The 27,458-nt window shown below is 37.4% G+C and overlaps 1 long non-coding RNA gene across 3 annotated transcripts; it reads right to left on the reverse strand.

Moving 5' to 3' along the window:
• Nucleotides 1-21,404: 21,404 nt before the first annotated feature.
• Nucleotides 21,405-25,018, reverse strand: LOC129448555 (uncharacterized). 3 transcript variants are annotated; one of them, XR_012365778.1, is made up of 6 exons: nt 24,764-25,018; nt 22,968-23,110; nt 22,552-22,649; nt 22,295-22,415; nt 22,100-22,214; nt 21,405-21,960 (listed from the first exon to the last, which is right to left on the reverse strand). It is a non-coding gene; the product is annotated as an uncharacterized lncRNA (long non-coding RNA). The 3 variants fall into 3 exon arrangements; XR_012365777.1 differs by lacking the exon at nt 24,764-25,018 and having other exon boundaries at nt 22,968-23,177; XR_012365779.1 differs by lacking the exon at nt 24,764-25,018 and having other exon boundaries at nt 21,405-21,966; nt 22,968-23,177.
• Nucleotides 25,019-27,458: the final 2,440 nt, after the last annotated feature.

The following is a 27,458-nucleotide window of genomic DNA, read 5'->3' on the forward strand; positions in this document are numbered from 1 at the left end:
AAAAAACTTCAAAAAAGGGAGTCGACCGAGTACCAAAACACCCTTGTAGCCAATCAGCAGTAAGGGGCGTGTCTACTAACCGACATAGTTTCCTGGGTTGCGTATGTGTGTTGTGGGTCTATCAAATGAAAGTCCAGATTCTATTGGGGTAGGGGCGTGTATGTTTAAGTGATTTCAAATGTCAACATTGGCTTTCAGAGATCATGCACCCCACCTTTAATGTAAAATCAAGGGTAGCATTACAGCACTACTTGTTAAAATAGTTTGACATGTAGTGGATAGTAACAGATAAAAGACTGACTGATGGGGCGTCTCTTTCGATGCTGAAGGCAGTGCATCGGAAACTGATGGCTCCTGTATATCATCCAATCAGTTCCTGATGCAGTATCACCAACATCAGAAAGTTCTCAGAGATCTGGCCCAGTATCACCACATCAGATATGTTACCAAGTACCGTATGGTCATTCGGTGATGAGTAGATGGACTGAGGAATGAATAGATGGATGGACTCAAAATAAGCGACTCTTTAAGTTTGTGAGTCAATGAATAATTGAAAAGCTCAAGCACTTGAAAAATTCCTTTTTGCAGCACCCTGTGTAGGGCAGATTATATTACATCACATGTCTTTCAGTTGGATTTTATTAAATTTCAGATGCCCAATGGAGGCCACTGACTTTCGTTGCGACGCGTGCCAGCTGTGAACAAAGTTGCCGGTCGCTGCGCGTGACAAAACCCCAGCAGCACCTGTGAGAGGGGCGACACGCTACTCACAGTTGCCAGCTGAGATTATGCCAAAAGTCAGCTGCGGTCGTGGCACAAGAGGGGGGTGACGAACTTTAGCTCGCCATCGGTACAGTATGGACATTGACCTCAGTGGAACGTGAATATTAAACAACAGATTAGCATCTTAGCATCAACAAATTAGCATAGTTGTTTTCCTGGTCCACGGGTCAGGTTTTAGGTGTAAACAGACTACTCAACCCCTACAGGTCAATGTGAGACTGTAATTACATCACAGTTGCCTGCAGAGATTACCCAGTCAGCCCATTGCATCTTTAGTCACATGCTCGCTACTCGATAACAGAATAAAACCCAAATGTTGTTCTTGTGCACAGCACGATCGCATGCAAAGTGTGTCGTAAACAAACACTCTAATCCATTAAGTCAGAGAACTGACGCGTAAGGGGCAGTTTGGTCTCCCCCAGCTGGTGAGCTGAAGGGCGTCTCCCCAAGGCATCTGGCGTGTGTCCCCCAATAACCCCTAGCTAAACCCCCCCACAACTACAACCCACACACACCCTTGCTCAGCGAGGCTGTGATCCCCGCTGTCGTCAGGGCCCACCGGTCGCCATGGCAAACTCACAGGAACCTGCGCCTGTATTGTCCGAGCGTCCGATGCGTATGTCCCACTCGCTGTCTCTTCTTTGGAGTCACGGCTCGAGTCCTTTGACACCTCTGAACGCTGCAACAAATTGAGAAAGACGCCGTCAAAGTGGAGAAGAAAGGACGGGGAGAGGGAGAGAAAGCAGCGGTTCGGTGTTTGCTAGACTAAGTCTCGTAGACCAGATCAAAGGCCAGTTCTTCCAAACTAGCAGACCTTTTACAAGCTTGATGGGCTTAGCGTTAGTCGAAGATTTGTATTTTGAACATTTTAGCCATTGCTAAAAAGGTGCTTCCTACCAAACACCTGGTATGAACCAACATTTTTTGGTGTTTCGTTACAAATGTTTTTTTTTTTTTATTGCGTATTGTTATTTAAAAAATATATATTTGCATAAAATAATACTATGTAGGTAATTTAGGTTTCAGTATGTCTTATCATTTAAATATTTAGAGACTTGGAGACAAAAATTTCTTGTGCATAATTTGTCATTCATTTCATTCCAACTTCTTGGAGGAAACACAACAGGAGATATTTGCAAAATGGTAGACCTTCATTCACCAATTACTGTCAACTGTAGATTTTCTTTTCTTGTCCTCAATGGAAGAATGAAGTCATACAGTTTAATACAGAGGATGACCGAATTTGCTCGATAAGCTAATTTACGCTTTTATTTCAATATATAGACGTAGTTCGCATTCATAATATTATTGACGGTTGAAACTAGGTCAGCGACAGCCCCTTGACACCTTAATAAATGTCTGCAAAAGCTGAGATCTATTTTCGTTTGCTGTTTTTACGATCAAACTCTTTCTAATCTAAACTGAACTTACGATGGCGAGTCAAAATGTCGTCAGTTTGTGTTCGTCTACGATCTGTCTTGTGCTTCGTGAATTCTTGTGCGTTTTTCGGCAGAGAGATCCAGAACCGCAGATGGGTGTGAATCGAGGCTCTTTTCTACCCTACTGAATAAAAACAATGAAATTAAAGATGCGTATTAAAATTTAAACCTTCAAAAACAATCGTTTAATTGATTTATTGAGAGAAAAAAAATGGGACAGTTGTGTGTCAAATTGGGTCTGAAAAAACAAAACACACCCCTCCCTTTTACTATCGTAAGACTGCGTTTTATGAATACGTGTTATTTTAACGTTTTACTTACTATTGAAACTATCGTATTAAATGCTTAATTGTCCAACGTTATATTTTAGTCAAAAATTTATTAATTTGTTTAGTTATTTTTTATTTCGTTGATTGTCTCATTTTTTATTTTTTATAATTTTGCCAATTGTTAAATCTTTCTGTGTTACACAAAAAGTTAAACTTTCCAGGTCCGTTTTTTATTGCGGCTTTTTGGTTCGTCAGTAAGGTTGTTTACATGCCCCATGCCCCTCCCTTTTACTATCGGAAGACTGAGTTTTATGAATATCTGTTATTTTACGTTCTACTTTACTATTGAAACTATCGTATTAAATGCTTAATTGTCCAATGTTATATTTTAGTAAAAAAAAATATTTTTTTATTACGTTGATTATGTTCCATTCTTTATTTTTTCTAATTTTGCTAATTGTTAAATCTTTCTGTGTTAGACAAAGAGTTAAACGTTCCAGGTTCATTTTTTATTGCAGCTTTTTGGTACATCAATAAGGTTGTTTACATGCCCCTCCCTTTTACTATCGGAAGACTGCGTTTTATGAATACCTGTTATTTTAACATTCCACTTACTATTAAAACTATCGTATTAAATGCTCAATTGTCCAATGTTATATTTTAGTCAAAAAATCGTTATTTTTTATTACGTTGATTTTTTTCTTTATTTTTTCAAATTTTTCCAATTGTTAAATCTTTCTGTGTTACACAAAGAGTTAAACTTTCCAGGTCCATTTTTTATTGCGACTTTTTTGGTTCGTCAATAAGGTCGTTTACATGCCCCTCCCTTTTAATATCGGGAGACTGCGTTTTATGAATATCTGTTATTTTAACGTTCTACTTACTATTGAAACTATCATATTAAATGCTTAATTGTCCAACGTTATATTTTAGTAAAAAAAAAATTTTTTTTTTATTACGTTGATTATGTTTCTTTATTTTTTCTAATTTTGCTAATTGTTAAATCTTTGTGTTACACAAAAAGTTAAACTTTCCAGGTTTATTTTTATTGCGGCTTTTTGGTTCGTCAATACGATCATTTACATGCCCCTCCCTTTTAACTATCGGAAGACTGCATTTTATGAATACCTGTTATTTTAACGTTCTACTTACTATTAAAACTATTGTATTAAATGCTTAATTGTCCAACATTATATTTTAGTCAAAAATCTTTATTTTTTATTTCGTTGATTATGTTTCATGTTTTATTTTTTCTAATTTTGCCAATTGTTAAATCTTTCAGTGTTACACAAAGAGTTCAACTTTCCAGGTCCGTTTTTATTGCGGCTTTTTGGTTCGTCAATAAAGTCGTTTACACCGCACTCTCTCGTCTCGTAAACTGTACATTACAGTACACTGCGTAAATCTTTTCAAAGCTAATGTTTTTTTTTTCAAAATAATAAAACATTTTACACTTTGAGTGTGAATCCCAAGTCTCAGTGCTTTTTGGTCTGTGTCACTTTTCTCCCTCCAAACTGAGATGAAATGAGTCAGTTGGTGGCCATATTCAGCGACTGACTGTACAATGGTGTTTCTATGTAAATTTGCCTCAGCTTTGGGACGGAGGACCCCTGCTCCTCAAACGGCATTGTTAGGAAAGACCAGCAGCAATCGAGAACTCGGCTCGACTACAGGTGGTGTGCGAAGGGCACAGAGCCCATCCCAACATCTCAAGACATCTGAGCACCAGCTTGCCCACAAACAATCATGGTGGACTTGAACGAGGATGACATTTTTATTTGTCACAGACCTAAAGTCTAAATACTTTCCCACCAGGGGCAGAGGGACTCGGGGACAGAAAAACAATTGAAAAAGTGGAACAGCCCGACTGGCCGTGGATGTGGACAGGGACCCCCCTCGGTCATCATATTGTCTGGAAGAAAATTGAAAACAAAAAAGACAATATGGCCAGACCTCGACAGAGGGATCTCTGATGTTACATTTGTTTCATTAATGAGGGCTGTTATATTGTGTTCCCCAAAGTTTTCCTACTCTGGTACCCTGGACGTCTTGGACTTCTGGGTAATTAGAGTAATAGTCATCTTGAATTAGTGATAGCTAACGCACACGAGAAGAGACCAGCGGTGGACCCCTTCCCTCACTTGAACCATATTCATATCAAACGGCTTATTACAATATAAAAATACAGTATTTTTCAACCCATGTTTGGATAAAATGAACTAATGCAATCATTAAAGATTAGTCAATCTTTTCTTTTACAAGTGTTTAGAAAGAGGACCGATCCGACGTTGTTGTATGTCGAATGATACGAATTAATCTCTTTATGTCAGTTTATTGTTTAAAATGGTCCGCAAATGTGCGTTTCAAATATGTACCGCGTGACCTTTCCACGTCATTACACAATTACAAGAGGTTGAAGAGAAGTTGTGGTTTAAAATTCCTTTTTTTTTTCTTGTCAAAAATGACAATCGTTTCGCTAGATAAGACCCTTATGCCTCGTTTGAGATCGTTTAGAGTCCTTTAAAACTGCAATTTTAAACTGCATTAAAACTGTTAAGTGTTGGGGTCCATTAAAGTCCATTAAAATGAGAAAAATCCTGGAATGTTTTCCCTAAAAAAACATAATTACTTCTCGACTGAACAAAGAAAGACATTATTTTGGATGACATGGTGGTGAGTAAATTATCTGGATGGATTAATCCTTTAAAAAAAGTTCATTTTAGCCCAAGCATGAGTTAGAATAACTCGGCATAGGTCATTTTAAGCTCAACAGTTGTGTTTGTTTACATTTTACCCAACCATGAGTTAAAAAACTATGTAATGTAATACAATACAGAGAAATCTATACAGTTACAGTAGTGTCGTGTGACATTAAGTTGACAATAAGACCTTAAAATAATTATTTAATATAAAACCTATTCGCATTAATATGAATAATAAATGTTATGCGCATATCTATAAAAAATAACTAATTTTTATTTATTAGCTTATCTGTTCAGTTATTAAAGCTGGTCAAGCTGAATGTAAAAAGTAACAGATGTGCATGTACAGTATAGTGGCTTCACTGATCAATGCATTACTGCAATCAACTGAATTACTGATGGTGCCATATGGGCCAGGGGCCCGTCATGACAAAGCACTTTTTGAGAAATAAAATCTCATCATAAAATTACTAATTTGCAAAATGTGCAATCTACATATAAATAAAATTTCCTTTTGAAACGACGGCCCTAACATTTTTGGGGAAAAAATTACACCGCACTTTACGATCTCCGAACCCTGATTCCAGTTTCCGATTTCAGAAATTTCAGTTTATCATATATTTATTAATAAGATGCCTTACCTTGCCTTTTCCCCTTAAGATACTGTCCCAGGATACCTGGGCCTTGCACTGCAAACGCACACATACACGTCTACTATACATCTTTGGCTCTCGCCGTGGTGAGAGCATGTGCTTCAATCCTGTGAAATCCCACCCTATCTCTCCCCGCCTGTAAAGCAGCAAACCCTCTCTTCCAATGACCCCCCTTCATTGATCTATCTCGCTCCCTCATGCTTTACTAGGCGTTCCTCCGCGCAGGTCACTACTTCATGTTTAACCGTTGCTTGGGTTTCTTGCAATCTGAAAAGTGTTTTTGCTCATTTTTCCCCGCCGGTGTCTCCAGCGGGACGGGAGGAATGTAGCATTTGCGTGTTAAAGAGCATTGAGTGTATGCGGCCTGGTAACACTGTCTAGCACGGTTCTGCTTATAGAGGTTTTACCCCACGCAGCTTATATCATAATACAGCTCTTACAAAGTTTCCTTGATAAGAAGTTCAGGCTAATGAGCTAACGCATCTGTTTTGACAATGTACACACATATAAAGTGCACGTTTCAATCGAGATTTCTTTACGTAAAATTACGCATCTTAAAAGTTCACCCTATTTAGCGCATCCCGTGATTTAGTTTGTTTCTTTGTTGTTCGATGTCACTCAACTGGAATCAGTTTGCATCTGCGGCATGTAAATAAATACATTAGGAAAGCCGTAAGTGAATTTGCTTAATTTATTTGTTCAATTCACATGTGGGTGATTCTTGCAAAATTAGACTTATGAGGTGTCATGAAACATTTTGATAAAAAAGAGTAACAAAATAAGAAGCATACAGTTACAACATCTCTTCATGTACTATTTTGCACATGATTTTTGTTGTTTTTTCCACATTTAAGGGGAAAATGTTCATTACCGCAACGTGTACATGACTGGATTTGGGTTCTTTGACATGGAAATATTTATAATTAAAAAATCTAAAAAATAAAAAGCTTCAGTGCATGTTATACTATAAACATTTACAGTAAAGAAATATGTGGTGTTTGGTAATCATTGGTAAATCTAGAGACAATAATAAGGAAACACCAATTTTCTCATCCTCCGCAACAATTTTCAATCATTGTTTTTAAGCCCTCAAGGAACTAACATTTTCAAACAAAAATTGTTGGAAGGGACATAATTGATTGTGACACTCAAGATGGCTACCAAGCAGTTCTTATTTTTTCTCTCCAGATAAAAGTTGAAATTTTGTTTGTCATAGTACCTAGACAACTTTTTAAGTTCTCATTACCGAAACATGAGTTAGTAAATGCATATATTTAATGTAATATCATGTTGCGGTAATGATCATTTTTGGTAATGATAATTTAAAAAAATTAAAATAATTCTACAGGAAATATTTTTTAAATCCTCTAAAAATGATGGTTATAGAAAGTTCAGACCTTAATCTTATATGTGTAAAAATAAATTGGCTTTAAGGGCTTTTTAAAAAATCTGATGCTGGACACCTTCTAAGTCTGGATTTCGTGAGAATCACCCATATGAAAAATTCGCAAAAAGGGGCTAGTGTTCAGCTTTTACCCCTTTTTATTATACAATACAATCATTACAGTTTTCTAAACAAATTTTATGAAAAACATTTAAAATTATATTTATTGGTAATTTTTTATAATAGTGCGCGCTCATGCCGTTACGTAATGACGAAAGTGTACGTTATACAAACTTTTTGTAAGAAACTAGTACAATTGATAAAAATAGCTTGATTGCTGGATGTGTAGTGAAGGCCAGAAGATCAGGTTAGTAGTAAATTGTAGTGAAAGAGATTAGTGGTAAAATGGCTGACTCAGTGAAGATGGAGGCTCTTATCGCGTGCAACGGCCCAGCCGGTGGCCTTCCCACACTACCGTTCGTTCATAGTTAAACATTTAGTCGGTTTCTGTCACAAGGTACGGCACAGCCACACCTGCCAGTTTTCTCTCAGGACTTTTACTCTTAGTGCAACTTTACGATTTTTTGCTGCCTTTGTTTAAATAAAGTGTGAAGGAATCCCCAGTGAAATTATAATGATATCTGGGTCATGACAAAAACTTACATCCGTATGTAGTAAAAATGGTCAGATTTGTTCCATATGCATTGGACGTCGGTGCTGTTTTACTTTCGTAACTCATTACTGTATGACATCGGATTTTGGTTGAATCTCCTTTATCCCAAAAATGTTCATATTGGTACGTATTGGTATGAGAATATCGATACAGGATTGTAAAGCAAATTTTCGTCTACCAATTTTAAAACACAAATAAATTCATTTTAATGTGCGTAAAGATTAAGACCAGACATGCAGGTGCAGAGGCGCAGATTGAATAATTTCTAGAAGCTTCACAAATCTGTCGGGTGGGCGTTGCCCTGCACCGCCACCAACAATTGGCTGGTTGCACCTTAGAGCGTCTGAACGGATACTTTATTAAACATGAATTCTTGCAATGTACACACCAAAACACTGAGATACATATTTAAAACACATTCGAATGAATGATTTAAAAGCTTTTAAGTGTGCACGTGGTGACGCAAGGTTGTTGTTTATCTGGCTCCTTTTGAGAACGAGGAAACGGTCCAGTTCCGAATTCGAGGAAGAGGATCGTGTATTGATTAGATGTCGTTGGAGTCACGCCAAAAGTGACCTTGGCCCTATCAGGGTTAAACTTATTACCCCCTGACTTCTTGTGACCCCCCCTGACCTTTGGTGTGAAAGCAAATAATGCTGAAAGATGACCATTGGTCGAGCTTCAATGGCCTTCTGTTGACCAAACACGTATACGCGAATGCAGCGAGGGGGCCAAAAAGGGTTTATGTCCGGAGAGGCACACTCCACAAATAATGCCATTAACCAATCAATACAAGAGAAAGGAGAGGGGGTGGACACACTGGTGTTACTCTGGAGTGTGCCTACAGAAGTGTGCCATGCTGCTGTGAACAGATATATGTGTGGATATATGGATATCAAAGCTTAAAGATCCAGAAATTTGGAAAAAAAAGCCTATGATATATAATAAAGAAGTGCATTCATAAATATCTGCGCATTTTTGTAGGATGCATTTTTTTTCAAACAAAAATATGCATTAAAATAGAAAAGTTGTAAAACTGAATTCCATCAAGTTATCGAAAACATAAGAAAAATAAATATTTTATAAATATACATCTTGCAAAGGAGCACCTGCTGTTCATGGTGGAGTCAAAACATAAACATGTGTTTACTACTCGAGTGCCATGCAGTAGATTAAATCTGCAATAAAACCAGAACTTAATCACTGAAAGAAACATTATTCATTTAAGATTATTAGTACGAATAGACAAAAACGACATCCCAAGCAAGATCTCAAGCAGCCGCATGTTCACCAAAAAGTTCTTTTGAACAATCTACGATAGCAACAAGCCATGCCGAACGTACGTGAGCGAGAGCCGAAGGAAGAGAAGAGGTAATTGTAAGGAGAGGGAGATAGTACCTCGCGGATGCACTGCAGTGGTCAGCCAGGGTGGAGGAGAGAGGCGTGACGCCCGGAAGATGGAGGAATAGTACTCCATGCCTTGAGTGTTATAGAAAGAGAGAAGGCAGAAGAGGAGAGGACCACTAGCTTTAGCCCTGCTACTGTTTTCGCCCTGCTGCCAGTGGCTGAGAGCGATGGGAGCGTGTGATTGGTGGGTGGGGGGAGAGGCCCCGCCTCCTCATCCTCCTCCTCTCTGCAGTCTGCGTTCCCGGCCTGTCAGGCTGAGTTAGCCGAGGGAAAGAGAGATGCGGCTCCCCGCTCTACTCTTCTTTCACCCCCTCCATCATGGACGGATGGCAGGTGGGGCAAGAGCTGCCACAAATCTTGCCCCAACACCCTTTTCTTTTCTATTTTGCTTTTAGTAATAAATAGTATGGTATCGCAAGCATGAGTGAGAAATATGGATAATCAGGAATTTCAGGGAATTGTGCATGAGTGTCACGCGATAACAAAGCGAACCGAGTGTTACAGTTCACAAAAAAGAGAGAAAAACAACACAATGAAAAGAGGAAGGAGGGATCGGGGGCCCTTTTGCGAAAACATTCTTCTCTAACTCTTTTTTTCAACTCCACCAACCCCCACCACCCTCGATTTTTATTCTGTTTCTGTATTCTGTCTCTCCACACCGGCCAACTGATCTTGGCGTCTTCGGTCGCTGCATTTGTCATCCGTGGACACGCAAAGTATTGATTTTTTTCTCTATTCACCTCCCATTTTCTTCCTTGCTCTGTTGCCTACAACGTGAGAACAGAATCGTGAAATTCTGCCAAATCTGGGATAAATATTCAAGGTTAAGAAATGCCAAGGTTTAGGAATTGTACATTAATCCTCCACTATACATAATATCGGGAAACGTGGATACAAACATCACAGAGTTGAGGCAAGTACAGATTCACCCACTTGGCAAAAGAAGGAGATGCTAGATTTAGGAAAGAGGGTAAAACAGGGTTGTGAATTAGCTGTCAATCAGATTAAATCGGTGGCGTGTGCCATCCGCTCCAAGGGTCATGATGTTTTTGATGGTCAGAAGGCACTTCTTTTAGTTTGTGACCACAACTAATGCTATGGAGATGTGAGGCTTTCTCCAAGGTGACCTCGGCCCGTGTCGCCGTAACCTTTTCCCAATCCGCTTTCGGTGTCCAGCGACCTTTAACCCACACGTGTCCCCACCCCCAGGCCCCGAGGGTCTTGACCTTAGAAGGGTCGCGTGTGCCAAGGGTCCCTAGAGACTTGAACCCTGTTGTCATGGAGATAACCTCAGGGATGCAGAACTCCCTTAACGGTTACATAACACTCATGACCGAGCAAAATCTTGCATTGTGCAATTGACGTTTTGATTAAGTTTTAAGCTGCATGGAAGAGCTGAGAGGAATAGTTCATTGGAACCAAACTGGCCAAGGACTCCCACCAAAAGGGTGGCTTTTGTGTGCCTCGTGAAAATATCAACTTTTGAATTTAGTAATTTTCACTTTCTTTCACATGTCAGGGTACCGTAAATCTTAATAGTACATTTTCTAAAATTGAGATTTATAAATAAGCTTTCCATTTATGATGTATGGTTTGTTAGGATATGACAATATTTGGCCGAGATACAACTATTTGAAAATCTGGAATCTGGGGGTGCAAAAAAATCAAAATATTAAAAAAATTTGCTTTTTAAGTTGTCCAAATGAAGTCCTTAAATACATTATTATATATTTATGGTAGGAAATATCTTCGTGAAACATGATCTTTACTCAATATCCTAACGAAAAATATACAATAATTAGCTATTGCTACAAATATACCTGTGCAACTTATGACTGGTTTTCAGGGTCACATTTGGTCTGTCCCAAGTTTAGACTTATCTTTAATCAGAAAGAAAATCCATGGAAATAAATGTATTACCTTCAGTATTTTTAGATTTCAGTAAACATATTATTTCATTCACAGGACTTCAAAGATTAGGAAGTTGTAAACTTGTTAGGACTGGTGACATATTGAATATTAAATATTATTGAAATAATTGTCATGAAGATTTAAAATGCCAGAATACTGCGGATATTGAATATTGTTAAAAATTTGGATTAATGTGCCGAAGATGATACCAAAGGCAATATCACTTCATCTTCACGTCTCAAGAGTAGCACGAAACATAACGTCATTATATCAAAATGGCACAGGAGAGGATGATGAATTTGTCCCCAAAAATGCACTACGATATGTTTGGTTTCAGGAAACAGATACTAAACAAAGATTTTCAAATGTTAATTGCAAGGTGTGCAAGAAGACAATTGCGACAAATAGTCTGTTTTATTACCTCAAGAGTTCATTTAATGTAGTAAGTGGTCACTAGGTCTACATTATTTTAAAGAGTTAACATTTGTGATCTATCCATATTATGCTTTAAACTGTGGCAAAAGAAAATAATTTTTTCAAGACCAAAAGCAAACATATCCAACAAAACATGATCGTGAGCCCAAGGATACACTCTAAAAATGCTGGATTTTTATTAACCCAAGGCTGGGTCACTATTGGACACACCACACTGCTGGGTTAAAAATGACCCAACTGCTGGGTTGTTTCAACATGGTTGGTTGACAATAACCCAGCAGTTGGGTCATTTAAACCCAGCAGTGTGTTCTGTCCAATAGTGACCCAGCCTTGGGGTAAAAAAACAGCATTTTTTAGAGTGTACTAATGGCTTATTGGCTGCAGTTATTTTGTATTTGGTTTTCGGTCCCGTCATTCCAAATGGTGGGATTTTTTCAAAAAGGGATCGAGAACTCAACATGCTGGGATGTAATTTTACCTACTGTGCAACATGATTTCACGGCAAGTTGTGTTATAGTCACGAAAGATTTGATTAATTAATTTGTTTTCATGGCTCAAAATTCAGCTTTTTTGTGCCTTGAGCACGAATGTCTTTTTCGTGACACGAATTTCTATAAATAGTTTTTAATGTCCGTGACACGACTTTCTTATTTGTGTCACTTTATGTATTGTTTTAAAAAAAATCGTCCTATTTTTAAATCATTGTCGCTTGGGGTTGGGGTGTACTTTTATTACATGTTTTTCTTCCGCTTTTAAAACTATATTCTCGCCTGAAGTTGGGGTTAGAGTTGGGGTTGGGATGTCTAAAAATGTAACAGAAAGTCATTCTAACCCTAACCCATGCGACAATGATAAGAAAATAGGAAAAAAAACAACAAGAAAACAATACATAAAATGAAACGAAAAGTCGTGCAACGCACACAAAAAACTATTTATAGAAATTCGTGCGAGTGACACGAAAAAGACATTCATGCTCAAGGCACGCAAAAAGTTTAATTTTGTTCCATGGACACGAATAAATTAATACAAATTTTTGTGACTATAACACGAGTTTCCGTATGATGGGTTGTTTGGTGAAATATAAACATTTTCTGGGTTACCAGAATGCCATCCCCGCATGTTTTAGAGTGCAAGCTCAACATATTTTCTGCTTTTATTCTCCAACATAAAACAAACCATTAATACCTCACTAAGGTAAAGGTCGCTAACAAGTTGCTGTCTGAGACAGGATATTAAATATCATTGCGCATTAATATCTAAAAAGTAATGCAATTGCAGAAGAAAAATATGGGTGGAGATTCATCCACAGAGTAGTTGCTTATCAGGGGACACGTTTTTTAAATGTTTTAAAGCGAACGTGGCATACTTCGTTTATAGTTTAAAGTTCCAATGAAATCACTGACAATTCTTATTTAAAAAAAATAATATTGTAGTGTTTTTTATAAACACACTCTAAAAATGGCTGGGTTCATTTTGACCCATAATGGGTAAATATTGGACAGGACACATGTTGGGTTAAATGGGTTAAAAATTATCCAATGTTAGGTGGTTGTTATGCAACCATGGCGTTGAGAAATAAATTTCACAACTTTTCAAGCGCCAACGCATGCGTCAGCCAATCAGATCGCCTTATGCAAATAACCTAGGCAAAGCCAACCAATTACGTTTATGGAAGAATGGAGCATGTATAGCGGCCACTGTGATTGACTGTTGGCCACGCTTCAGACAAGCCTTCCATCAAGCGTTAACGCTTCTATACCATGTGAATGTACCGTTACACATTAAGACATACAATCATTGTAGTTTCATTCTTACCTTGAAATGTAATGGTTGCTTTTTTGAAATTGAACCCAAAATATTAAACCATGATGACGTATGCAGTCTACCAACGCAACTTCCGGAGAACGCACCTGAAAACATGTTCAGGATGTGTCCGGCGGAACTGGCACGAATGGCCCCCCTACATGTGCCTGACGTCATCGTTATCACAGATTTGCGGTTCACTGTAAAAAAAAATTCTGGCAAATGATTAATCGCGATTAATCTATAGCAGAATAAAAGTTTTTGTTTACATCATATATGCGTGTGAACTGTGTATAATAACTTTGTATGGATAAATGCACACATTTGTATATGTATGCATAATTTATATGTACATTTAAATACTTAATATATAAAAAAAATCTTAAAATTATACATGCATGTGTGCATATTTAGATATACATTATTATTATACACAGTTCACACACAAATATGATGTAAACAAAAACTTTTATTCTGCTTTAGATTAATCGAGATTAATCGTTAGCCATCCCAGTATTACTGGCAGCTGTTTGGCAGTAACTTACTGTAGATTTACATTTATGTTATTTACTGACAACAGCTTTACAGAATAAAACTAAAATAAAAGCCTCATGCAAAGCATTCTGGGAACCAAGATCTTAAAGAAAAAAAAACAGAAAAAAGGTTGATAAGGACTTTTGGTTCCCAGAATGCTTTGCATGAGGCTGTTATTTTAGTTTTATTCTGTACAGATTAAGACTTGTTAATGTTTAATGTTCATTTAACTTCAAATAAACTGTTGCCAGTAAATCACATTTACAGTAAATTACTGGGAAACAGCTGCATAACTACAGCAAAATTTTTACAGTGTAGTTTACACACACAAAAAAAATTGCTGTAATTTTGCAGCTGGTTGCCAGTAACTTACTGTAGAAGATAAAGTCAAAAAATGTTTCATGTTCATTTAACTTTGAACAAAATGTTGCCAGTAAATAACATAAATGTAAAATCTACAGTAAGTTACTGGCAGCTAGTTGCCAGTAATACCCATTAATGCTGTAATTTCTACAGACATTTTTTACAGTGCAGAAACGACAAGGCGTCTTTTTCAAAATCACGCAACTTCAAAGCCCGTCATCAAAAGTTTGCCTTTTTATGACCCCAAAATGCTGCTGTCACGTAAACAAACAGCCAAACAGCAGAAACATTTTCTGGCTGAAAATGTTGTTGTGTAAACGGTCCCTCAGTGGTCTCATTTGTACTCTCTATTTTCTCCTAATTAATTAAGAGAAACATCCGAGACAAAGTTGATACTTGAAACACAGCTGAGAACAAATCTCTTTTCCTCTGGGTTTAGCTGCAATGCAGTGATGAGTTTATTGGGCTGTTTATTGGAAAACTGAGAAATTTAGTGTTTCTGTGACCTTGCCTTACGTTTTACCCTCTCAACGAAACAAACAAGTCAGTAACAAGTGAACTGAAAACTACAGGCGTTGGGATCAAACCCGGTCAAGTGTGTCAAGACAGCACTATGGACTCCAGCGGCCATGACGCACCACTGTTGGGATTAAAACGATTTTTCGGGGTCCTGACAACCCTGTTAGGGCACCTGATCGCGCGTAAAGCATGAACCCCGTTTACAATAGCAAGGCAGGGCGGGAGGAAGCGTTGGGGGGGCTGTTGTTGTCGCAGCCCCCTAACACAGCACGCACAGGGGCACAAAAGCTGCCGAGGATGGGGGTGGAGTGGAAGTTCAGAGGGAGGGTGAACTACGCCATCTGCCATAAAGCCGGTGCTTTTGGGCAGGGGTCGAAAGGGAGGGGCAGAGCTGGTAGCCCTAGATGTGTTTTTGCAAGAGATGGACGGGGTCTTCCCTCAAATTAGACACCACCCCCTGGTGTGTAAGCCGCAGGAGACGGCCAATTCCTGCCTGTTTGCCTCTGTTTGCTTAGCAGCCTGATAATTAGAGAAATTAGAGAATGTCTGGAGATTAAACAGCATGAGAAACACACTCCTATTATATTTTGCTTTCCTTACTCTATTCATCTGCTCTGTCCTCTCTCCATGAAAGACAAAACGCGCATCGGGAAAGGTATATGATGTCAAACATTTAAGTCATTCATTCACATCATTGCTTTGGACAGTTTTCTTATGCACAAAGTCTTTTTGAATTATCAAGACACACACACAACCAAACACACAGTAGGCTACACAATGGCCAGTGGTTCACGGTCTGTGCAAATCGGTGTGACACTTTTTTTAAAGAAAGGATAAACTCTGCTTTGTAGCCATTGTATAAACATTTCTGCTTATGGAATCAATTCTGAACTGATGATTTGCACAAATAATTCCAGATAAAAAACTAAATATGTTTAATAAAACTAATACATAGTTTGTTTTAGATCGTATATATATATATATATATATATATATATATATATATATATATATATATAGATAGTTTCTCATTTCTTGGCCCGTAGTTTAATTACTAAAGTAATCACAGGCTGTAATACTTAATACACATTTGCACGCATAATGGCATATTACAGTTGGTGCTACTGTAAGCAATACGTTACTGCACATGACTTTAGTTTCATGGCCTGATTGATTTGGCCAAGTGAGAGATTTTCCTGGTTCAACATCACTGTTGACCTTGAGACAACATTCAAATAAACTAGTCAGATTTGAGGGATAAGTTAAAGGAACACGCCAACTTTTTGGGACTTTAGCTTATTCACCGTATCCCCCAGAGTTAAATAAGTGCATACATACCTTTTTTTATCTCTGTGTGTGCCGTAACTCTGTCTGACGCACCCACTGCTAGCCTAGCTAGCTTAGCACAAAGACTCGAAGTAAATGGCTCCAGCTAGCATACTGCTCACAATGTGACAAAATAACGCGAACATTTTCCTATTTATATGTTGTGATTTGTATAGTCACAGCGTGTACAAATAACAAGGTCATATGAGACACAGCTATCTTTCAACAATATACATACTGGGAACTATATTCTTATAAGGTGAACCACTGCTACTTGGGCGGAGTGATTAGCGCAACTCTCTGCTCCTCACCAGGTGCTGCCTGGAGCAAATCACTCATGTATACGGTTAAAAGACCTTGTTATACCTTGTCATATGACCTTGTTATTTGTACATGCTGTGACTATACAAATCACAACATATAAATAGGAAAATGTTGGCGTTATTTTGTCTCTTATTGGCATAGATATGTACACTAGATGTCGCCTTGGCTACGGCAGTTCATTGGACCAGATGCGTCAAATAGAGCCGCCATCTTGAAACAGGGGAACCCCGCATCAGCGTCATTGTAGGCAATGCTGTAACGGAAATAAAATCACCATAAATCGTCATGGATGCGATTTTCTTCGTTTTCTTTTGGCTCAGACATCTATTTAGCATTGAGTCCAGAAAAAAATAAAAATTTTGATATTATGAAAATCTACTTTTTCTAACAGTGGACCTAACATCAATACACAGCACAAAAGTCTGGCATTGTCTATGAATTCGAAGTACAGGCGGAGATAGCAGCGTTACCTACCTACTTCCTATGACAAGACCCCTGTTCCAGGATGGCGGCGGTTTTGACGCATGCTTAGACCCCCAAGGCGACATCTAGTGTATATATCTATGACTTATTGGGAGCAGTATGCTAGCTGGAGCCATTTGCTTCCGGTCTTTGTGCTGGGCTGTGCTACCGGTGGGTGCGTCAGACATAGTTTTACGGGTTGCACGGAGATGTAAAGGGAATGTATGGACTTGTTTAACTCTGGGGGATACAGTGAATAAGCTAAAGTCCCAAAAAGTTGGCACGTTCCTTTACAGCATTAAGGTCATGGATTCGAACATACATATTGATAAAAATTATATACTGATTTGGATAAAGCATCTGCCAAATGCCTAAATGTTACACTGGACCATAAAACCAGTTGTAAGTCACATAAGTATATTTGTATCAAAAGCCGGAAATACATTGTTTGGATATCTTTTATGCCAAAAATCATTGGGATATTATGTAAAGATCATGTTTCATAAAAATATTTTGATAATTTTCCTACCATAAATATATCAAAACTGTATTTCTGTGATTGGATGCAGTTGCTAATCACCTCATTTGGAAAACTTTAAAGGTGATTTTCTCAATATTTACATTTTTTGCACCGATGTATCTCGACCAAATATCGTCCTATCCTAGTAAACATCTTATTAAGTCAGTATCAGAAGATGTATAGCCTAAATAATAAAAAAGACCCTTAGGATTGGTTTTGTGGTCCTGGGTCACAAATATAAATGTTTAAAGTAGTGTGAAGTTTATGTTTACAACAGTGGCGGCCAATGGCTTCTCTTCCAAGGGTCGCAAATTCAATATATTTGTTCGGAGTGTCATGTGTGTTGCTCGTGTTTTCAAAATATCTGTTTGTTGCATCATGTGAACCATGTGCATCATGTGTCATGCCAAAATAAGTGCCAAAGCGTTAAGAATCCAAAGCGTTTATGATAAAAGAGACACTAACATTCACAAAATACTCGCAAGACATCAACTTAACACTTAACTCTATCTGGCAAACACACGCATCTCTTTTATCATAAATCCTTGCACGCGTATGCAGCAGGCACTAATTTTGTCAAGACACGCTCGAAAAAAGAAGCCACCACTGGCTTACAACCAGGATAAGGTACTTCTAACATTGTTATTCACCTATAATTTATCTTATGGTTATGCTTTGAGGTAGCAATAGTTTTTTTTCTAACAAATGTTGATCTTGAGTAAATAAAAGGTTGCCCAGGATTCGAAACACACTCCTTATTTTAAACTCAGGTCTAGAACAGGTTTACTGCATTATCAAACTGACCCATTCCACTGTATTAAATGCTTCTATGGCGCCATCTAGTGAATAAAAAAAACATTACAGAAACTTAAACCAGTATTGCACTGTAAAATAGTGCATTTGCATAAATTAAACACTAAATTTAAGTAACTAAAATTATAAATGTATATAGTATATATGTGACATTTTTGGACAATATATATAAATAAAAAAGCATTCCTTTTTATAAGCCCTTAAGATATAGTCCACTGCAAAAAATGACTTTCTCACTTAAAAAATTAAAAAAAAATTAAGATGTATTTTCTCAATTAGCAAAATGACCTTTTTTAGACAAAACATATACAATTTAAGTGAATTTGTAAAACAAACAACAAAAATCTGCCAATGGAATAAAAAAAGTTTTCTTGAATTAAATGTTTTGCTTGTTTTAAGCACAAATTTACTTAAAGTTTATATTTTTTGTCTAAAACGACCCTTTTTCCTAGGTCATTTTGCTCATCAAGAAAATACATCTTAATTTAAGACTTTTTAGATATTTTTACTGAAAAGAAGACAAAAAAAACTAAGTACGAAAGTCATTTTTTCCAGTGTCTCGTAATGATTTCATTTTAAAGTAGAAATAAAAAATGATGTATTCTTAAATCTATTATTCAAAGTCACAGTAAAAGAGTAATTTATTTTTTATTTAATATAAAATATGTTTTCTTGTTTATATAAACTCATATAAAAAGCCACAGTCAGATCTTTCAAATAAATTATGTTCAAACAACAATGAAGAAAAAATAAGATCTACTACAAAAAATATATAATTTATTTAAGAGAATTTGTGAAAAACAAGCAAAAAGTTTAAGTTTAATTAAGTTTAAGTTTAATCTTTTTTTTTTGTCTAAAAACTAGACTTATTTTCTTAGGTAATTTTGATCATCGAGAAAATACATCTTGATTTAAGAATTTTTAGATATTTCTACTGAAAACCAGACAAAAAATCTAAGTAAGAAAGTAATTTTTGCAGTGTAAAGAAGATGATTTGTGTGTTCATTACAGAAAAATATTATCTGGTGGTGGTCAAAGCACATCCCTCCACCCGCCTCAGCCCAGATCAAACCATCCGTCACAACAAACTGCACCCTGTCTGAATCAGACTGTAAATAAAGTCTGGTGTCAAACCCCCATGCTGCCTCCTAAATAAAACTGCTGTTCCTGGATCCGTTTGGCTTTCCGACTAAGCTAATAAAGGAAAGAGTTGACAGTGCTCATCTGATCCTAGAGCAGCTGGTTTTTGTCTGTAATGTGCCTGGGTACTGCGACAGCTAATGGGATTACAAACAGGGTGGAACTTTACTATAGGGGTGGTAACTCCTGCAAGGCACCTTGCATGTCTATATTTGTCCAGTAGGGAGAAGAATGAACAAAAAATGTTATAGATATAACCCATTAAAAGGAACATATCCTGAACAACCCCTTTCCTTAAAAAACTCTGAAACTATAATCTTCACCCAACAGAAGAAAACCTGTTAATCCGAGCCAAACATCATTAATCTACAGTACAGAACCTGCCATTACATTATCCCCAATCCATCACTCATGGGGGCTCTCCAAGGTCAAGAAAGATGTAGAGAGAACAGAAATGGGAAAGGAAATGAAAAAATAGACGGATGGATGAAGGAATTAAGGCACATCACGATGCGGGTACAAAAATAGATGTAAGTGGAAATAACACCGTAGAGGTTAATGTTTGCAAAACTTGTAAGAAATGTGAGTAATACTCAACCAAAAGTCACCACCGCAATGCTTTGTGGTTGCAACGTGGTTGATTGCTAGGGCCTATGCATGCAGTTCCTATGGTGTTATGGGTGGTTGCTAAGGCTGATCGCTGTTTGGTTATGGTGATGGTGATCCAAAGTGGTCAAAGGACCACACCACACAGTCCTGGAAATGCCATGGTTCCCTGAAATGGACTCAATGTTTCTAAGGAAAATGCATTTTGCCTAGCAACACAGAAGAAAGGAAATCAAGGCTATTCCTAAGAGACTCCCAAATGGATGAATTCATCCCTAAAGAATAAATGGTTTGTGGATGTTCTAAAGAAAGACTTTATACTTTTGAAATAAAGCAATTATTTAAAATATATATGCAATGCACTCAGAAAGGATTTACAAATAGGAATGGCTGAAAATCCCACAATCCAGGTGTGCAAAGTACGTTGCGACATACCCCAAAAGACTTGCACTGCAAAAAATGATTTTCAAGAAAAAAAATTCTTAGAGTTTTTGTCTTGTTTTTAGTAAAAATATCTAAAAATTCTTAAATTAAGATGCTTTTTCTTGATGAGCAAACGACCCAAGAAAATAAGTCTATAGATTTTTTTAGACTAAAAATATAAAATTTAAGTAATTTTATGCATAAAACAAGCAAAAAAATCTGCCAATTGGGTAAACAAAAAATCTTGAACATATTTCTTAAACACTAAATTCAAGAAATTCAAGAAAATTTTGTTTACCCTATTGGGAGATTTTTTTTTGCTTGTTTTATGCACAAAATCACTTAAATTTTATATTTTTGGTGTAAAAACTAGACTTATTTTCTTGGGTCGTTTTGCTAATCAAGAAAAAGCATTTTAAGTTAAGAATTTTTAGATATTTTTACTAAAAACAAGAGAAAAATACTAAGAATTTTTTTTCTTGAAAATCTTTTTTTGAAGTGTACGGTTGAATTGGTCTAAATATGATCAAGTTAAATATAATGATACTACACAGCAAAATCACTGGTGTTAAAATAACACCCACAGTGTCAAATTTAACACCGGCAAAGTGTGTATATGTGTCCACACTACACTGTGTTAATTTAGTCAAAAGTGTAGTGTTAATTTAACAACACCCATAATATGTTAATTTAACACTCAATATTGTTAAATTTGACACTTTGTTCAACACTATTCATTGTTGTTTCCACACTACACTGGTGTTGGCACAGAAATACAGTGTTAAAAATTAACACTCCTAATTTAAGGTCAACACCAGTGTAATGTGAATTCAACAATGTTAAGTGTTAAAATACTGATTAATAGCCACTTTTGTTGCTAATGGGTTGTTTCTATAAAAGAAAAATGACAAGAAATATTGCAAAACCTCTTTTTATTAAAGTAAATCACATTTAATATTTACATTGATACACACAACACTTTGCATTTAACACTGCTTATTTAAATACCTCAGCTACAATTAGAAACAGAATACAGTATGGAATAATGAAAGTTATCTTATACCACAGCGCAGTGACATGAAAACCACTTATTATAAGGTCTTTAATAAATCAAATGAAATCAAAATTAACCTCCCTACTCAAAACATGAACATTAAAATACATGCATTTACCTTATCGGCAGGCAGAAATGTTATCCTTCACAATACTAAAGATTTTTCCATAACAAAACAGACATTTCAATTCAAAAGACGTTTCATTTTTCTTAAACACGTTCCAACCTGGTATTTAGTTCTGTAGTTGTTTTACTCATGATGTAGTGGGAGGCTGCATCAGTGGTCTTCATCATGCAGGGAATGGCTTTTTGGTCCAGAATGATGCAAAAACTCTGGATGCAACTTCTGTTCCCAACGCAGAGCAGGCAGGGCTGTGCTGATTCATCCCCCTCAAAGCATGGATTGATGCTCATCACCTAAGACTGTTTTAAAAGAGTGTATTTGATGAATGTATTTGATGTGTATTTATGAACTTGTATGCATTTACATGGGGTGAACAATGCAAGCAAACTAACTGCTGAATAAATAACTAGAGCAAAATACCAAAAAACTTACACAACACAATCAGTAGCTTCAGTTGCACATTGACCCTCTCCAGTCTTTCTTCCTTTCACAAATGAAGGCAAGAGGTGAATGAGCCAGGGAAGAGCTGCCACATAACTGGCCCGTCCTAGCAAAACAGATTTTAAACACCATGAGTATACAGTTAAACTTTAAAACCGTAAAAGTAACAAACCCATGTACACTTACCATATTTAAACTCCTGTTGACCAGACAGAGGGTCATCCATATCTTCATCAGGATGTAGTCTGCAATTATCCTTTAATTGTTGTATGTTGGCTATTTTGCAATATATCACCTCAGCATATTTCTGCAGATTTTCAAAGACAAAAAGGGTCAAGAAAATACCAAAAAGGGTGCAGTTTTAACCGTTATTTGAATCAAAATCATCTCAGTATAATCATGTTAGAGACAGTGTACAGTACTTAAGTACTGTATGTACTCACATAACTAGTTGGTAAGCTCTTATCCTCCAAACTGGGTTAAGAAATAACAGTTCCAGAATTCATGGGTATGCCGTATTCAAATATAGTCTGGTAGGGTCCTATCACAAAAAAATGACAATAAAGACTCTGAAAACTCAACATTCTTTTTATATTAAATACAGCACTCAAGACAATATGAATCTTCAATTATACATTTTCAAAAGAGTAATCAATTTGATTGCTATTTAATATGATATCAATAGCAAAACGATGTATGAGAAGATAATATATTTTTATTAAAGTTGGCAGCAGGTCATGTGACTTTCTTGCCTGATTAATAACCATAATATGTACAAAACTGCATATACTAAAAAGATTGGTTAACTGTTCAGTTATGTCAAATAAAATGATTTATATGTTTAAATATATAAACTTACCTTCTGTAATGAATTTATATAAGTAGCAGTCGTTTCTCATTGGAAGTCATCCATGTCAGGTCTTCTTTAATAAACTGCCCTAAAAACAGCATCTCTTCTGAATGAGTTTAAGCACTCAGTGTGTACTTTCACCAAAGTAGCATCTATAATGACAGAAAAACAAATGTTCGCCATACACGTTTTACACTTTCGTATATTTGCTATTTGCATCTGTCTGACATCTAGTGCCACGAAAAGCTTACAACACACAATGCATCCAATCTGTGCATACATATTCTGAGGTAAGATGAATTGTTGGTTTGGCGATATTTTCCCTGTTTGCATACATCTTAAAAAAACACATGACGATGCGGTTGCGGTTTTCTCCATGTTTTTCAGTAATTTGAATAATTAACCGATATCCGTGCACTCACGTGCATGTAAACGACCTCGTTAACTCACGGTATCTAGCCTATATGATTACCTCATAACGAGCATCATATGGTGAATAAACGAGCTTTCATTTAACTTAAAGGCAGGGTAGGCAGGAATTATCCAAAAAACCTTTCTACAAGTTTGTCCAAACTGTCTCTATATACAAACGCATAACCAAAATGCAAGTACTCTAAAAAAGAGAGCACAAAACTCGAGTGTCTGTAGACCTCCCACGACTGTGTCAAACACAGTCAATTATTTCCATCCGGGACGAAACATATGATTAGCTTGCTCAAATATCACTCTCTCTCGCGACCATGGCTCCACCCGTTGCTATGGGATCTGCCCAGACATGCGCACACCCGATTGATTTGAACGTGCACGAGGCAATACGAAGAGCAATACTACAGCAGAGAAATAGCACTAACAACTCACAGAAACTGCATTCACATCTTACAGTACCTGCATATCCAGTCAGCGAAGGCAAAAAAGAAATAAATGAAGCAATCAAACGAGAGGAAATATCGCGTGGCTTTTCCTCGAGTCGATGATGCAGTAGCAGTATTGTCTGCGGAGTGTAGTCCTCGTCAGAGTCAACAATGCTTTCATCACAGAAACTCTTCCATGCAAAACACTGGCTGAGTGAGTACTAAAAGCCATCCGTTTATAAAAGCCATCTGTTTATATTCCTAGTGATAAAGTTAGGTGTATTATTACATGTGATTGTGACTTGATGTTATTACATGCACCGCGCTCCTTCCTCTCCGCTTGTCTGAGGTAATTCGCGCGTTCATGTGTTTTGGGGGCGTGGCTTAAGAAGAAACCCAGAAGGGAGGGGGTGGAGTGAATGGAAAAGTTAGCTGTGTTTAAAACAGTGCTGAGAGGTATACAGACACTCGACTTCCACACTCTCTTTTTCAGAGTACCCACATTCCACCTATGCACCGATATATAAAGCCAGTTTAAACAAATCTGCAAAAAAGCTCTTCTAGATAATTCCTGCCTATTCTGCCTTTAAGTTCATACCTTCAATTTGTAGTGCATGTCGCGTTTTATCATGGTTCAATTCTTTAATTCATTCATATCTCAAGTTAATATTATACTTCTTGGTTAAAACTTTTAGCTAGCAGTTTAACTTCATACCAAACTAACAAGGGAACAAAAAAAAAAAAAAAAAATAAAAAAAATAAAAAAAATAAAAAAAAAAAAACAAGGGAACAACGTAACACAAGGTAGTTCTGATGAAACTGAACCAAATAACGAACAAAGGGGAAATAAAATGAGACAAATATCTTATTTAGGTTTTTTGGCAAATGGCTGCGTAGAGTCAGACAGAGAAATAACAGTTTAATTTAGCTAAACCAAGTGAATATGAGATTTACCTGCTCTCTTCAGTCCTCCTTTGAAAGAAAATGGCGGTAAAATCCCTGACAGGAAATGTTTAGTGGAGGCGTGGCTTGATTTACACCGGTCAGAGTGAAATCTGATAACACCCTTGTTTTACACTGACACTGTCCTGGATATAACACTGGCCTAGCAATGGCAGTGTTATTTTATTACCAGATAGTGTTAAAACAGCATCAACACTGTGTATTTAACACCATCCCTGAAAATTTAACACTGGTGATTTTGCTGTGTATATGCATCACTAAGGGGCTGTCCACACGGAGACGCGTATCACTGTATACGTATAAATTTGTTATCGTATTGGCGTTTCCTCCACACGGATCCGGCGTTTTGGGAGACTGAATCCGCTATTTTTTGAAACCGGGTCCTAAAGTGGATAAATCTGAAACCGACACCCTAGCGGTTTCGTCTGTACAGCCAATTCGTATATTTTGTAAAGCGAAAACGTCATCACATCACGTGTCGGAAGCGTCACACGTAACAGCAACAACAATAACGGCGGACTACGTGATTGTGTTCGTGCTACAGAAGCTACTAAAGCCTACTAGCTTTATTACAGCAAAATCTATTGATTCTATGCAATTGTGGTGAGCAACAAGCGATAATGGACAACACCATACGTTGGTTAAGCGTATGCTCAAAGTCTTCTTCTCAGTGTATAGTGTATATCTGTGGCAGAATTACAGATATTCCGGCATATACTACACCGCTTTCAGTTGGTTTCAGTGGTTTCGTGTTTACGGATTATTTTTTTAGAGCAAGGGAAAAAATTATCGGATAGGGAATGCACCGACTTCGTATGGACATAGCCTAATGCATCCATTGTGCAATCAGAAGTGTTAAATTGGATAGCTCCTTCATTTTAAGCTACGATATATTTGAATATGCTAATAGTTGCTCCCCTGTGATTCCAGGCAGTTAAATAAAAGTGTTACAGCCCATGCTTAGTTTTTATACAGCTTTGGAGCTATGGTTTGCACCACACATCTGCATTGTCAAAACATTGTTTAATGCAGACCACCTGCCTATTGTCTCAGCCGCAGTGCAGAAAGGCCACTCCAGGATAGGTAAAATTGACTCTGAATCCACTTTTTTAACTGCAGTTAGTGTGTAACGTTGCTGTTTTAGCATAAACATCTGTAAAGTTACAATGCTTAAAGTTCAATGCAAAGTGAGATATTTGCTTTAACAGAAATCACTTCTAAAAAAGCTACAGCGAATGGCTGGACAACTGAGCCTCTTCCTGGGTTAGTGACATCACAAACCCCAAAATTTACAATTTAGAAATTTGGGTCATGGGAGGGGCTTCTGTGACTCTGCTCGCTTCTTGTAATCACTTCACTACTAGAGCTCCTGATTGGTAAACGGGGCACGTTTTTCCGCCAAAGTTCAAATTTTTCAACTCGCATGTTTCCTGCGGTAACACTCAATTCGCATCATTGACGCAAACTAGACGCGCAAATTAGGCGGAAACGCATATACTGCCCCGTGCTAAACGCCTCATTCGTGCCGCGAGACCTCCAGACGCGCGTCATCACATTAACTTAAGGGCTCGTTATAATTGAGCGTAGGTCCTACGGCATAGCCGCGACGGCGTAGGTTCCGCGTCGATTTTCATTTACTTTTGCGTTGTCGTTTGCGTTGACGTGCAAACATGCACAGACCGCTGGTAGGCAGTATCCACGCGTGTAACCACAGTAGCAGCGCGACCGTCAAAGAAGAAGCTTGGAAAGTTAACCCACGAACGAAGAAGAAACAGCAACTTGTGTAACAATGATGGATGTAAATAAACAGTGACTTTTGTTGCAGTTTGAGTTAAATCACTCCTCAACTTGGCCCATCTTTGTTTTAACCGTCACAAACAGAAATACCTATGACGCAGTTCTTTACGTAACGGGAGGGATTCTGGTGGACCAATCACAGCGCTTGCAGTCCGCGTAAAACTAACGCGCTGTTAAATTTTTTTGAGGTGCACGTCAGGCTACGCAGAGCTACGCACAGATTACGGCTTTAACATTGAAATCACTCACGCTTGACGCCTCTACCGCGGCTGGTGTGAACGCAGCATGAGGCATATTGAGTATTTCTGAGGGAGGGGCTTCATAGACTCAGGAACTAAACAGCCTGTTTTATGAGAGTGAAAACAGCGGTGGAGAATTTTTTTAAACAAAGCCTTTATCTAATAAACACAATCAAACCTTAGAAGCCCCCCCCCAAGATAACTATTCGGCCACAGGCATACACATACTGTATACATGGTTATGCATAGCTGACTTATCTGCTATTGATGTACCAGGACAGCTTTCACCTGGAGATCAGGCTAAATTAGTCAGTACAGATCTTGGTCTATTCATGTTAATTTTTCATCCTTGCCATTTGGTTTTTGATCTGATGAGGGTTACATAAAGTAATGTGGCAGTACCATGGTACAGTGTCGGTAATAATATCAGATGGTGCCATCACATACACTGTGAGAATGCCATATGCATGCATTATGTTGTGCAGATGGTCCTCCAAGAAATAATGAAAAATACCATGATCCAAAACAAGGTAATACTATAATGTATGTTTTTGCGTGTGTGATTTATTTATTTACAGTAATTTTCTTAGATGGATCTGGTTAGGTGGTCATTGATTATATTAAGTAGTCGATTACATATATTTATTCAT

The sequence above is a fragment of the Misgurnus anguillicaudatus genome, chromosome 23, assembly GCF_027580225.2.
Source record: "Misgurnus anguillicaudatus chromosome 23, ASM2758022v2, whole genome shotgun sequence".
Taxonomy (NCBI): domain Eukaryota; kingdom Metazoa; phylum Chordata; class Actinopteri; order Cypriniformes; family Cobitidae; genus Misgurnus; species Misgurnus anguillicaudatus.